This window comes from Panthera uncia, chromosome A2 (genome assembly GCF_023721935.1).
Source record: "Panthera uncia isolate 11264 chromosome A2, Puncia_PCG_1.0, whole genome shotgun sequence".
In the NCBI taxonomy this organism is placed as follows: domain Eukaryota; kingdom Metazoa; phylum Chordata; class Mammalia; order Carnivora; family Felidae; genus Panthera; species Panthera uncia.
In genome coordinates this window covers 548,190-562,877 of record NC_064816.1, presented here as the reverse complement: position 1 = coordinate 562,877, position 14,688 = coordinate 548,190, and the positions used below count along the sequence as shown (strand labels likewise).

Genomic DNA, 14,688 nt, shown 5'->3' with positions numbered 1-14,688 from the left:
TTCGCCGGAGGCTACTTTCTTTTGCATAAGTATATCCCAGACACTGCGCGGGACATACTTAAACATGAGAAATTCTTCTTCACATACGTGGAATTCAAATTTAACTGAGTGTTCTGTATTTTATATGGTGGCCTACTTCCTCAAGCCTGGTTGAAATGTCTGGGGGGATATGTAGGGGGTCCCTGCATGGGACTGGGACAGAGGGAGGGCTTGGGGAAGGCTCTTGGACCAAAAACAGACCCTCACTGGACAGACCTCTGGTCTTCTGTGAGCCTTTTCCCCACCGGAGGAGGGGACCTTGGGCACATCTGATGAGAGCCGGGCGTGTTCCCACCCTCTGAGCGTGACAGCTTCTGCAGCCTGAGCCATGAAAGCTGGGGCTGCCCAGGGCCCCCATCCCAGCCTTTTATCACCATTAAACAACAACAACAAAAAAAATCCCTCCTCTCCAGACCTCCAACCTCAGGCTTCATCATCATTATTATCTCATAGAACGCTCATTTAGGTGGCTCTGTGGACTTTTGTGAGGAAAGATCCAGAAGTGCATCTGGAAACATTCATAATACCCAAACACAAGAAACTGTTCATTTTGCTATCTTAATAACCTAGAAGGTCCCCACCCCAAATTTACAGGTGGGGAAATGGAGGCACAGAGACATTAAGTAACTTTCCGAGGGTCACACAGCACACCGGCAAAGCCGCTGCCCTGCAGAGCCGTGTGCCTTCCGCTCTCCCGGGCTGCCTCTTGCAATTCCCTGGAAATCCCCAAATCTGACTAATTCCCTAGACATCCCCAGACTTGGCAGATTACTCCATGCTGAGATGGCTGGACCCACCCCGGCCTGGGCAAACTGCCCCCATTTCAGGCAAAATTACCCATAGAAACCTTGTGGTTTCCCGAGGTGGACGTGGCAGAGGTCAAGTCCATGCCTCCCTGCGCTCCGTGACCCTGCGCCGGCTACTGGACGGTTCTGCGCTGCCGTTTACCCGCCAGCAACACACAGGTAATAGCGGTCCTGACCTCGGAAGGTCATGGTGGGAACAGGGCCGGCTCTGTGGGTGTGTGACTCAGGGCTTTGCCCCGGCTCCGTGTTCAGGGGGACCCGTACTCCGTTTAATGCTCTGCTGTCGCCATATTGAAATCCTCACTATTTGAACGGGGGGCCCTCTATCTTCATTTCTCACTGGGCTCGACAGATTATGTGGCTGGCCCTGTGTGGGAGGAAATGGGAAAACACAACCGGAAGGCCATCTATCCCCTCATGTCAGCTTATTTGTGCTTTTGAATTTTAACTGTCGGTTGCTCAATAGGACTTATTTTCATTAGCTATGAAAAATAGTTTCAAAGTCAAGGCTACAACCCAAATTGCCAAAAACTACACATACCGAAGCAAAGCTCACTCTGAATAAATCATTTCTCCTCTCTCGACCTCAGTTTCCCCTGCTTCCTTGTAGGCTTGGCTACAGGTGGACTCTGACCTGGATTTTTGTAGGTCAAACGGGTTTTAAACAGACCCTTACAAGTCTGTGAACAGCTTTCATTTGCCTGGACTGCCCTTCCTACTCTTGTCTATCTGGCAACCTCCTACTTGAACTTCAAAGCCCCAGCTTCAATACCCCTTCCTCCATAACGTGTTAGGCAGAGACTTCAGCCCTCCCTGGGCCCCAGGCCCAGTCTTGCAGATGGGAGTGTCTGGTCCAGCCTCCATTCCCCCTAGATTGGGAGCTTCCTGAGGGCAGGCCTGGGAACTGAGTCCTCTGGAGCCCCAGCTTTGTTCAGCTCGAGACCAGGCAGAGACTGGAATCCGTAAGGGTTTACTTAATAAGTAAACAAGCACATGGGGAGGTAACTTCTAATTTCAGGGGGCTGGAATGGGCACAGGAGGCCTCTGGCTGGTGGCGAGGTGGGGCTTTCATTACTGACAACCCAGCTAGGGAAGGGGTGGTGCCTCCCAGACTGGATCTGCCTGAACCAGCCTGGCCCAGCCCACAGTGGGTCCAGTGGGTTCAAGTCACAGGAAATCTACAGTCTGTGCCAAAGTCCCACCCTCTTCCTGGCAGTGCAGCAAATCTGGCCTCGTTTGCATCAGGCCCCTGGGAGCCCTAACGGGGAGGGAGCCAGCTGGGGAGCAACCCAGATCCCAGGGCCTCTCTCTTGGGACTGGTCAGACCCCACCACTACTGGGCTCCACGCTGGGGCTTCTGATAGGTCCCAAGACTCCTCCTGGGGTGGAGACAGACTAATGGGCAGACAACTATTGGTGGGGAGGCAATTAAGGGAGAGCGCAGGACTGGGTGGGGGTAGGGCCGAGTCAGATGGTTTTTAGGGAGTATCTGAGGAGGGGGCTTTAGAGCTAACATCCGGATTATACGAGAGCCCCAGTGGCTTAAAGCTCAGGTGTGAGACTGCAGGGATGGAAAGGGCCCGGAGGTGGGAGTGATTCAATTTGATCTCCATGTTTGCATAGGAGGAAACTGAGGCTCGCGAGTAAGCCAGGAGCCGGGGTCCCAACATAAACAGGAGTGGGTGGGATTGGAACCCGTGGCCCACTGAGTCCTAACCCTGCAGGGCCCCCTGGGGCCCCGCCCACGACCACGCCCACTCACCCGCCCACTAGAGGCTCCGCCCCGCGGCATGACCGGAAGTGAGCGGGGCCCCCAAGATGGCGCCCGAAACCCGGAAGTGAGCGCGGCTGAGGCGAAGCTCGGAGAGACGGAGGCGCCGCGGGCTCCGCGCCCGGCCGGACCCAGGACGGAGGTGAGGCGCGTCTGGCCCGACCCTCGCTCCGACTCCGCCGACCCCGCCCAGCCCGAGCCGCGCTCCCCGGCCCCCCCCCGCCCCAGCCCCCCCCCCCCCCACCCCGCCCTCCGCCGTAAGCCCCGTGCGCGCTCAGCTGTGAGCCCTGAAGTCGCCCTGCTCCGCGACCCCCGACTCTGTGCTGCTGTGTGACCCCCCTTCCCGACCCGCCTCCGCGTGAACCTTGACCCCATCCTCCGCGGCGACACACCAACCTTTACTTCCCTCCCTCTTCGGTACCCCCGTCCCCACCCATTAGTGATTCCCTTACCCCTCCCTACCGGGACCCCCATCCCGCGCTCTTTAGTGATCCCCAAACTTTACTTCTTCGGTGACCTTTGACCCTGCACTTCTCGGCGACCCTCCAGCACTGTGTGACCACCCCCTTCACAACCGCTTCTCCGTCATTCCCTGACTGCCCCTTTTTGTGACCCCCCCCCCCCCCCGGCCTCCGCGACCCCAGCCCCTTCCTCCCTGGGTGCCTCCTGACCTCTCCTATGTTGGTGACCCATGACCCCGGGCTCCTTGGCGCTTCCTGCCCTCTCCTGCTTTCCTAGCGGCTCTGTCCAGACACTCCTGTTGCCCACGGCCTTGGGATGGGGGCCTTCCTGGGGTCGGCTGACTGCGCCCGGAGTGTTGGGTGGGAGTCTTGCCTCTGCTGGCATCGGAACCTGGCCTCCAAGGACAGGAGGACGGGAGGAGGTGGGCAGAGAGCTGGAGGTGGGCGGGTGCGGAAGGGGATGCCGCGGTGGGTCCTGCCCATGCCGGGCTGCTCCCCAGCACCCAGGTCCCTGGAGCAGGAGGCTGGGAGACCCAGAGTCAGGGAGTAGGGGTGTGGACAGCCACGGAGGAGCTCCTGGGAGGCGGTGGCTCCCTGAATAATGTGGTTAATGGTCTGAAGGGGAAGAAAATCTGAGTCTGTAAGATGTGTGTCTGGGGCACCCCTGGCTTCTGCTTCCCAGCACGGACATCGGTCCTGCCTGCCCTGAAGGACTTTCCTGCCTGGCCGCTGCCTGGCCGCGCTGGCTTGGCGCCATGTATTTGCACCCCACACAGGAGGGTGCCTGGCCTGGAAGCCGACCAAGGTGAAGCTTCATCTGGCAGTTTGGGGGGTAGTGAGTGTTTCATGGCATGGCTAGGGGGGCTGGTATAGGACAGGCTTCAGCTGGGAGCCTGCTTACCTGCCGCCGGGCACGGCGGATCTTTGGATCTTCCCCGTAGACGCTTAGGAAAGGCTGAAGGAAGATGGGGCTCGGGCCCCGAGGACTGCAGACCCTGCAGGGAGGACAGATGGCCACCTGTCAAAGGCACCGTACTCCAGAGACTGTCTGAGGCCAGTCTGGGTTGGGATGTGAGGCCTGGCCCTTCCTCCGGGGCTGGACCTGACCCTGTGCCTCTCTTTTCCCTCCCTGCCTGGCTGTGGGGGGCGCTGTGCAGTCGTGGACCCTTGTGAGCACAGCCGCTGGGTGCTCCTTTCTTGGACGCTGAGACCAGGGCCCACTGGGCAGCCTGTCTGTGTTCTTTCTTTCCAAGCACCCTGGATTTTCCCAGGGGAGGCCCCAGAGGTGGGTGAGTGCAGCCCAGAGCTGTGTGCTTAGGGCCACGGTCCTCTTAGGACATCCATTTCCAGAGGCTTCATAGAGAATGCTGAATATGAAGTCTGGGCCACTGGGTGGGTGGGCCAGAGAAGGCAGGATAGGTGAATGGCCCCAGGGTCTCACCTGGTCGGGAAGGTGCCGGCAGGTATGCAGAAGGCCCCCAAGCAGCCTGGCAGATGCAAGACCGCGCCCGCCCAGGGACAAGCCGCTGTGGGGACTGAGGGGAAGGCGTTCTGTGATTTCAGACGGGGGAGGGCGCTTTTGATTAGCTCTGAGTATCTGAGCAGACACCTATTCACACCTGCCCGGAGCCAGCATCTGCCTGGTGTGTGTGTGTGTGTGTGTGTGTGTGTGTGTGTGTATGTGTACACGAGTCTTAGAAGACGGGTGGGGGGACCAGATTTCCAGGAGAGCCTGTGGGACTGAGTGCAGCAGGGGGCTAGGTCCCTTGGAGACTGAGTGGGGTGGGGCCAGCCACTAGTGTGCAGGCAGCAGCCCAGAGCCAGTGTTCTCCAGCCGCGTGACCTTGGACCAGTCACTGCCCTGATCTGGGGGGACACCAAGGCTGGATTCCCGGGCCCTGCAGGCCTGGCCCCCACTGGGGCGAGACCAGCTGAGGCTGGCCCAGCTCAGTTCTAGCAAAGTCCCTGAGGCCCCTCAGCAGGGGCCAGGCCGGAAACGCTGACCGAGTGAGTTTGGCCGGGAATAAAGAGGCAACTGTGTCCAGTCCCCCAGAGGCCACCTCCCTCCCAGGATGGTCTCCTCTGGGTAACAGGCCTTTATGGCCGCGGGTGGGGGTGGGGACCTGCTTGTTCCTCTGCTGGTGGGGAATGTAACCTCAAGTACAAACACCGTGAGGCTGATGTGCAGAGTGGTGGGCACCCTCCAAGGTGCCAGCAGCGTCCAGGGTGTGCACGTGTGTGTTGGGTGTGGCGTGTGCGTGTGCGCGCCCACCTGTGAGGGTGCTGGGAGTGTGTGCAGCATGTGTCCTGTGACCCGTGCGTGCCTCTCCTGCGTGCCCAGTTGTGTACCTGTGCCCACGTGAGTGTGCTCTCAGTGCCGCGTGCGTTTGCCTGCACGCGTGTGTGTTTTGTATGTACGTGAGAGAGCGTGCGTCACGTTCGTGGGATTTGTCAGCGGCAGGCTTGGAGTGTCACAGCCAGGGTGTAGCAGGCCTCCCGGGGCAGCCAGAAGGCACAGTCACCCGGACCATCCCAGGCCTGGCCTTACTCCTGCTCACCTGCCGTCCGCCCGGCTCTGCCCGTGCCCAAGTGCAGGCCCGAGTCCTGGTGTCCATGACGTGCCTCGCGAGTGTGGGTCCCCTCTCCCCTGAGTGGGGTCCCTTGGAGCGGCCCTTTCCCCCGCTCCTGCTGTGCAAATTTCCTTCATCTTCTTGCCATTGGGGACAGCTGGCCCGCAGGTCCCCTGCTTCCCTTTCTGCCAGGCGGGTGACTCAGGCGAGGGCTGAGAACGTGATTTCTGATGCTCAGGCTCTGTCACCTGCTGCTCGGTCTTGCCAGGCCCCGAGGGGAGGCAGAGATAAGGCTTGTCATTTGTTTATGTATCGCCCCGCGGACGGACCCTGAACATGCGACGCTCAGGGAGGGAACCCGACACAAGAGGCCACACGGGGTGTGAGTCCATGTGTGTGAAACGTCCAGAGCAGGCTCATCCAGGGACAGGAAGGGGCTCGTAGGGGCCGGGGGCTGGGGAGGAGGTGGGGGTGAGGGGGACAGGGTTTCCTTTGGCTGATGGAATGTTCTGGCACTCGATAGAGGTGATGGTTGCACAACTCTGTGAATGTACTGAAAACCACTGAATTGTATATTGTAAATATGTGAAGTATATGGTTTGTGAACTGTGCCTTCACAGAACAAAACAGCAAGGCCTGTCCTTGGTCAGATGCCCATGTGCTGTGGCCTGGGGGTGAGCGGGTGTCGGGGAGCGGGCCCCTTCCAGCCCCACGAGGAAGACGGGAAGAGACATCTCCTCACTGTATGAAGGGTGGGAGCCGCCCCTGAACCCCAGCACTGTCTGGGACGTGCAGATGGACGTGGTGTGCAGTGTGCATCACGTAAGAAGTCCTGGGGGTGTTTGGACTTCTGATGTAGGGTGCCTTGGGCGGGAGGCCCCGGGGGAGCTCCCCCATAAAGCCTGGGGCCTGTAGGAGATAGGGGAAGGGGTGCTGTACTGCACTGTCCTGGCTGTCCTTCGACGGCCCTGATTGCCCGGGGACCTCCCTGCCGGGAGGCCAGGTGACAGCGGGGAGCGTAGTGACCCCAGGGAGTTGGTCCCATCTAAAGTCATCTGTGGACTCCTCCTGGGCCATCTGCAGGGGGTGCCCTCCAGCTGTGTGGTCCTCAGCATGGTGGGCGGGGACATGGCCCAGGGAGGCCCACAAAGCACCTGTCCTGTGGGGGGGTGGGGGGAAGGAGTTTGTGTGGCCCCTGCTGTGTGATGGCAGATTTGGGCTTTAGTCTGTCCCTGGGGGCTCGTGGTCTGTGTGCGTCTCAGGTGCCCCTGTGGAACCAGGTACCTGCTGGCCCTTCCCTAGGACTCCTGTCCCTAGAGCCCCATGGCAAGGGAGTCACCAGGTCTGGTGGCACTGAGAGCAGACACCCAGACTCCCCATTGGGACTGGCCTCTGTCTCCTTTGCTCCAAGGCCTGCTGCATTTCAAAAGCGACCTGTGCCGCACTCTGGAGGCAGGTCACCTTCATTTCCTTGCAGTCACAACCCAGAGGGTCAGAGGCCACTGACACAGGATATGGGGATGGCAGGAGGAAGGGAGCGGGTCTGCAGAGAGCAGTAAACCTTTATGGCACTGACTCACCAGGTGGGGCAGAAATCCCTGCCCTCGGGGTGGCCTGGGGGTGCCAGGAGTGGCGTCTTCCTCTGCACGTTGTAAGGTATGTTACATAAGGTACCTTCAGGAAAGGCTGCCCCCCCCCCCCGCCCCGACACCTGCACGTGTGAGTGGCAGGTGTGGACGTGGGAAGGTGGACCCGTTGACCTGCTCAAACTCTTGTCTCCCGCTGGGGTGCCGTGGGCATCGAATCTGTGTCTGGGTTCGCGCATGGTCTGCACAGGGCCAGAGCTCAGCAGCGTTTCTGGAAGGTCCTCCTCGGCCACTTGCCCTGAAAGCTATGAGGTGGGGGTGTAGCCACCCCCCCCCCCCCACGCCCCCGCCTAGTCCCAGGGTGGTTCCGAGCTTAGCACTTGTGGCCCAAGGCATCGGAGCCTCTCCTGGCATGTTCAGGCATGTGTGAGCTGCCCGGGGGCGTATCCAGGATTGGATCCTGGCCCTGTAGGTGCTCGGCCACCTGAGGGCGGGGCTCAGAGTGAATGAGCCCCTGGGTCCGTGCCGGGGACTGTCAGGGACAGGGGCGAATGAGCCCCCAGGTCCATCTTGGGGACTGTCAGGGACAGGGGCGAATGAGCCCCGGGTCCGTGTCGGGGACCATCAGGGACAGCCTTGCAGAGGGGTTCTGCATTGTCACAGGGGGACTGGGTGGTCCCACCCCCAGCACTGTGGGAACCTGCAGGAAGTCACCCCACATAAGGAGGGTGTGACATGACGGCTGGATTGCCAACTTTGAGAAATCAGGGGCTGCCACCCCCAAATCTGGGTCTGCCGCGTCTCTCAAAGAACCAGCCCATCTGGAAGCCCCGGGCCACATTCCTGCATGGTGTAGGCTGTGCTGTCCCAGCCGCCCCCCGCCCCCCCACCCGGCTCCTCTGAGGACTCTGGGAGGCTTCCCAGAGAAGGGGTTGCGGGGGGCTTCTGTTCTCCACAGACTGTTATTATGGGGGACACTGGGCCAGCCTGGCTGTCCGCTGGTCCGTTATGAGCTATGCTCTACTCGACTTGTGTGGTTGGCTCAGTAATAGTCCCAGAGACCAGGTCCCTCGAGGCCCCTGAGGTGGGGGTGACCCTGGATTCCCCAGGGACCCAGCATTCTCCCGAGGTCCTCAAAAGCAGAGCACCTTTAGGGGCGCCTGGCTGGCTCACTCGGTTAAGCACCCGAGTCTCGGCTTCGGCTCAGGCCACGATCTCACGGTTCGTGGGTTTGAGCCTTGTGTTGGGCTCTGTGCTGACAGTGGAGCCTGCTTGGGATTCTCTCTCTCCCTCTGTCTCTGCCCCTCCCCCCCAAAAAGGCAGAAAACCTTCTCACTGGAGGCTGAAGGGGAGTGAGAGGCCCGAACTTGAGGGAGGCTTCCGTGTGCTGCTGCCGGCGACAGGGACGCGGGCCTGTGTCCTGCGGACGCTGCGTCTGCCCGCGAGAGGGACCCAGCACGGAGCCCGGGCCTCGTGACGCCCAGAGCTTGGGGTTCCTGCTGCTGCGATTTGGGGGCCTCTGCCCTCTTCCCAGAGGCGGGCACGGCCCGGTGCCGGCGTTTGCTCGGGACGGGGCGTGTGAGACCGCGTGGCGCCACCGCCGTCCCCGGGACCGGCCCGAGCCCGGAGGAGCCCTCCCCCTCTCACGGGACACCATTTGCTCTTTGGGTTTGGGTGAAGGCCCCTGGCGATGGTCTTGCACCAGGCTGGCCCTCGGGAGCCTGAGGAGGGTGTGGACGGGTCAGGCCGCACACCTGGGACCGGCGTGACCCCGTGTGGGCAGCAGTAGCCCTGTCCTGCTCAGGGTTCCCTGGGGGCTCAGGAGACACCTGGCACGCCAGCCGGCCTGAAGCAAGCCCGACACTAGCAGAGGTGACAGCAAGCACCGGGACAGACAGACCACCCTCCGCACGGACAGACCGCGCGGGGCACGTCGCTGTCGAGGAACCGGGACGTCGGGCCGGTGGGCTTTGGCCCTAAAACCTGCTCGCGGGAAGAAGACGTGGGTGTCAGAGGAGACCACAAGCTCAGTGTGCACGATGCCTCTTAAAAACCGCGAGCAGGCGCAGACCTGAAGAGGCACTTCCCAGAAGAAGCCACGTGGGGGGTGCTCAGCGCCTGTAGGAGGTGTTGGTGTCGGGGACAGAGGTTTGAAGGCCTAGCCCCCTTAAGCGGCGGGCTGGGAGCACCGCTCCCGGTGGTGGGAGCGGGCTGGCCGGCAACAGCGGTCCCCGCCCGTGGGCAGGTGGGTCGGTGCAGCACCGTGGGAAACCATTGGACCACACCCGGAAGTGAGCCCCCTCGGGCTCAGGGGGCCCCTCCCAAGACCCAGACTCCAGCGTCCTCAGCCATGACCGAGGAGGCTCCCTGTTCCGGTCCCCATTCCCCTCTGGGCCCTTGGATGGGTTGTGCAGGGCTGTGTGCCCCCAAAGCTGTGCCCGTGGGGCTGGCAGAGCACCCTCGCTGGCCTCCCCGGGGCTGCCGTCAACCCGGCGTCTGTCACAGGCTGCTTTATAAAGCGCCCGCCCCGCCGGGGGCTGTCCTTCCACCCTGACCTTCGTGGGCCGTCACAGGCGCTGCTGCTGACTTGGCCAGGCTACCCTGGACCCACGGGCTGGGGTCTGTGGGCACACGGCCGGCAGAGGCGCTGCCCGGAGAGGCGGACGGATTGCCGCAGGCAACCCCGAGGCTCCCCCAGAGCTCGGCTCCAGGCTCTCCGTGCCTCACAGGGTGTCGTCCCGTCCATCTGGGGTCGGTCCCGCTTCCCCGGATGCAGTTTCTTGCCCTCCTGGCTGGCCCTTGCCCGGGCGAGCGAGAGAACACTGACACAATGCCGAGTGCTCCGCCGGGCCGGGTCTGTCGCCCCCGCCTGGCCCCCCCCACCGACCCCAGGTGGCGAGCGGGGCCCCGCGTGCTGCTGTCGCTCCTGGGCGTCAGGTTGGGGTCACGGGCCTGTGGTGTCCCTCCCGCCGGAGCCACCTGCACTTTCTGTCCACTTCCCGGCCTCGCACCGAGCCGCGTGCTGACCACGCAGGCCAGGGCCGGGGCGTCCGGGCTCCCCGTCCAGCCCGGTGTGGCCGCCGCCCGTGCTAGCCAGAGCTCGGCCCCCCAGGCGAAGGTGTGCGGGGGCGCCGGGCCTCACGTCCCCGCAGGACGGCAGGACCGCACATGCGGGAGCCCCTCAGTTGAGATGTGGCCCCTGGGGAATGGGGTCTGGATGGGCCTCTGGGGGCCCGTTGAGAACAGAACTGGAAATTGAACCCCTGGACAGCTGTGCTCTCAAATGGGGATTCTGGGCCAGCCCACCTTGTCCTTGTCTCAGATGCAGGGGCTCCCCCTTCCTGCCCTGCCTGACCTGGGCACCGGGCGCCGGGGCTCCTGCCCTGTCTTCGGCATCTCAGAGCTGTTGCGTTCCGGATGCCTCCTAGGAACTCTAGAGATCCGAGGTCACGTGCTTGCCGCCAGCCTCGCCCAGAGCTCCTGGTCGGCAGTGCTCCCGGGGTCACAGAGACTCGGACTGAGGGTTGGGGTGGCTCCAGCTGGGGTTTGCTTTCCCCTCCGGTCAGAGTGTGCTGGGGTGGCCTTGCCAACTGACCACACAGTGGGCCGCTTAAACCACGGAGCTTTATTCTCTTCCGGTCCTGGAGCCCAGAGGTCTGAGGTCAAGGTGTGGCAGGGCCTGGGCTGTGACCCAAGGTCACATGGCCATCTCCTCTGTGTCTGTGTTTGAATCTCCCTCGTATAGGGGTACCAGTCTTTGCAGTAGGCCCACTCTACCCCAGTAGGACCCCATCTTTGCTGATTGCATCAACTAAAACCCTATTTCCAGGCGAGGCCCCGTTCACAGGTTCCCAGTGGATGTGAATTTAGGGAATGGCCGTGGCCCGCACCTCTCCTGCCCCATTGCTGGCACCCTGTCTGGCCCCCGCCCCCTTTACTGTTTGCCTGCCACTCTGGCCTCAGCAGATGAGGGAGGCAGGAGCCCCCACAACGTCTTCCCTGGGGACCCTAGCCCCTCCCTCCCCTTCCTTTTCGTCCTTGGGCCCAGAGCACCCATGAAGGCCACTATTTGGGGGGGTGCGTTCCCTCGGAGGGTCTGGGAGAGCTGAGCTATGCCTGGAGCCCAGGTAGGATCTCTGCTCTGGACTGGGGCCCCCAGCACAGGCCGTGGGGTCTCCCCTCCACGTGGAACCCTGCCTGGCTGCCTGCCTCCTTCTGACACCTGCACAGCTCATCTTGGCTGGGCCCCTCTGTCTGGGAGCAGAGGAGTTCTCTGGATGCCCCTGCCCGTGTCCCTTCCTGGGCACCCCCACTGGGACAGCCCCAGGCCGGCTCTGACCCGTGGCTCCCCATCCGTCGCTCGGTGTGGAGTCCACGGGCACACCCTCCCCAGACAGTCCTGGTTGGCCAAGTTGGGGTCTCATCAGGCCTCTGGATTTTACCAGGGCCTCTGCCCTGAGAGCCGAGCCTCAAAGAGCCCTGGCCAGCCTCTGTTGGGCCCCCGTCCCCCCCACCCTCCCTCCCCCACCTGACCCCTGCTGGTATCCCTGGATCTTCACTCAGAGCCAGGTGGAAGGACGGCCAGAGAGGCCACCGTCTTGTGCCCTGTGGGAGGCCAGCCAGTCCCTGCTGCCCAGAGACAGTTCCCGGGGTGGGGGACGACGTCGTCCTGGCCTGGCGGGGTCCAGACAAGGTAACAAGTGGGAGCGGGCAGGCAGTCTGGGCAGCCATCAGGGTCGGGACAGCCTGCTCACAGCGTCTGGGGGGCAGGCCCACAGGGCTGAGGGGGTTGGCAGAGAGGCTGGGTGCCTGCAGGTGCCTGCCGGCCGGGGCGTATGAGAAAGACGGGCTCTTCCAGGCCTTGGCCTCCCTCCATGCTGCGCTGCCCCGTTGTCCTGTCTGGGCCACTGATTCCTTGATCTTTTTCTTTCACAATGACTCATTCGAAAACCTGATCTCAAAAGGAAATTGTCTGAACACAAACCACGATTGTGAAGCGTAGGCCTCTGTGAGCACCCACGCTTCACCTGTCACGGGATGTTCTAAAAATACACGCCGGGCCCACCACATGGGTGCTGAGCTCTGACCCAGCGGGCCAGCCTTTGTTACCTCCCCTCGTGCCCCAAGACCCCACCTGGTACTCGCGGGGCTGGTCCTGGGGCAGCTGGAAAGTCCCAGGCATGCAGCGCGTTGGTGCTCTGGGGTCCGGGGCCTAGGGCAGGGTTCAAAGGGCAGGAGGTAGGGGAGGTCAGCAGAGGCCAGAAATCGGGGGGTCAGGACAGCTGGAGTCTGAGGGAACAGAAGGAGGGCTGTTTGGGGGCTGCCCCAGGGCTTTGGGGGGATGGGGGAACAGGAAGCCTGAGGCTGTGGAGGTGCCGCAGCGGTGACAGGTAACACTGGCCCCCGGGGGTTTGGAGGAAGGGGGCACTGTAGGGTGGCCTCTGGGGGCCCGGGGTGGTGGTGGGCACAGTGTGAAATTCATAGTGTAAAACTGGGTCTTTCAACGTGTACAATTCAGCGTTTTCCACTATACAATGTACGAACATCCCCGCCACCTAATTCCAGAACCCCGCCCCCAGCCATCACCCCCACTCCTCCCGCGGCCCCACGAGCCCCGCTCCTGTCCGTGGATGGGCCTGTTCTGGACGTTTCATACACGTGGACTCACCCCGTGTGGCGTCTGGTGTCGGGTTTCCTCCCTGAGCGTCATGCGTTCAGGGTCCGTTCGCGGGGCGGCGGGGGTGGGCGCCTCGCTCCTGCTCGGGGTGAGGGATGTGCGCGTGCGCGGTAGATGCACCTGAGGGGCGTGCGCGTGCGCGGTGGGCACATTGTGTTATCCACTCACCGGTTTACGGACATTGGGTTCTGCCATCCTCACACCGTTGTGACTCACGCTGCTGTGAACGTGTGTGTATAGGTTTCATGTGGATAAGTATTTTCGTTTCTTCTCGGGTTCCTGGGAAGCTGCCCACAGCACCACCGTGCTCCTTGGCCTGTGGCCTCTGGATGGTGCTTTTCTAAAGGGGCAGCCCAGGGCTCAGTGGCTGCAGAGCCTGGAAGCACCTGTTTGTGGGAGGGGTTCAGCTTCACTCCGGGACACGTGGGGTATGGACAGGGTTTAACAGATGGCCTCAGGTGGGGGACACATCTCGAGCACCTGCTGCAGAGAAGGGGCGGGCGGTCGAACCCCAGGGCTGAGGGGATGCTGGCCAATGCCTGTGGTCAGCTCTATGTTTCCTCTGTTGAATTAAGGTCATTCCTGCCTGCCTTCTGTCCCAGGTGCGGGGGGCAGAGCCCCCTCGAGGGGTATCCCCCAAATCCAGGAGATTTCCTGGGGCCTCAGTGAAACCAGTGGTCACCTAACTGGTCCCTGGATTGCTGGGGCCTTGGGCTCTGCTGAGTGCCTGACCAGCTTTGCCCATGTACCTCCAAACAACTCAGTTCTCCTATTGAGCAAAACCGGGGCTCAGAGGAGCTGAGGTGTCCCTGAGTTGTCAAATAATAATCCAGTTGTTAGAAGGCTGAGCTGGGTTTGACCACATCTGCCTGAGCCCGAAATCTTTAAAAGGAAGGGCTGAGACCCCAAATCACCGAGTAGCTGTGTGTTTATGGAGCGAGACCTCAGGACTTCACACTCCCGGCTTCCAGGTCTGTGTCCCACCAGGTCCCCAGCCAGGAGCCTGGAGGGCACAGGCCGGAGCAGGCCAGGGCCACCGAGGCAGGGGGAAGTGCCGTCTTCCCGGCAGGTGTGAGCCCGTGGCTCGCCCAGACCAGTGGAGGCGAGCAGGGCAGCACCAAGGCTTGGAGCTGGCTGGAGCTTGGCCCCACGGGCCCCTTCTCTGGCCAGGAGCTTGGGGTGAAGGCAACCCCTCCCCACCCCCTGAGGGATTGCATAAGCTGCCCGTGTGCGGACAGTGATTACTGGAAGTCCCGAGGATTTCTTCATCCAGGGCTTGGCCGGGAGTGGCAGCTGCCTCCCCTTCCTGCCCCCCTCGGTGATTAATGTCCTCAGCCACTGCCTGACTGAGGAGCACAGGGGCCGGCCTAGGGTCCGGGCTCAGCCAGGAGCAGTGGTGCGGGGCGGGGGGGGGGGGGGGGGGGCCGGGGAGCCTAGGCCACAGTCCACGGGGCAGATGGAAATCGTGTGGGAAATCCTGTGTATCTGTTGTCGGCTCTTATGGCAGGCATGTTCCCGGCTGGGTCTGCCTGCATTTGAGAACAAGAACATTCTCAGTGGGGATGCTGTGTGTCCTTACCACTTCCTGGCTCAGCTTGGCCCTGACTCCCCCAGAGCCCCTTCTGCAAACCTGCTCTGGCTGCAGGGGGACAGGACTGGCCCCCAGCCTGGAGGTGCTTGCTGAGTTGGACTTTGCCTCACAGCCTCAGACATGCCAGGTCACAGAGCCAGGCCCGCGGGATCAGCTGAGTCTCTGCTACTCGCTGTGGGGCCCAGAT

The 14,688-nt window shown here is 62.2% G+C and overlaps 1 protein-coding gene across 3 annotated transcripts in view; it reads left to right on the top strand.

Moving 5' to 3' along the window:
• The first annotated feature begins 2,623 nt into the window (after nt 1-2,623).
• SBNO2 (strawberry notch homolog 2) overlaps nt 2,624-14,688 on the top strand; it is a 48,992-nt gene continuing 36,927 nt past the window's right edge. For 2 of the 3 annotated variants that reach the window (XM_049639453.1, XM_049639451.1), the window contains exon 1: nt 2,624-2,758. The gene's annotated coding sequence lies outside the window, so the exon portion shown is untranslated. Of the gene's footprint in view, nt 2,759-12,641; nt 13,141-14,688 lie in introns of those variants that run through there. The other variant, XM_049639452.1, reaches the window with a different exon arrangement.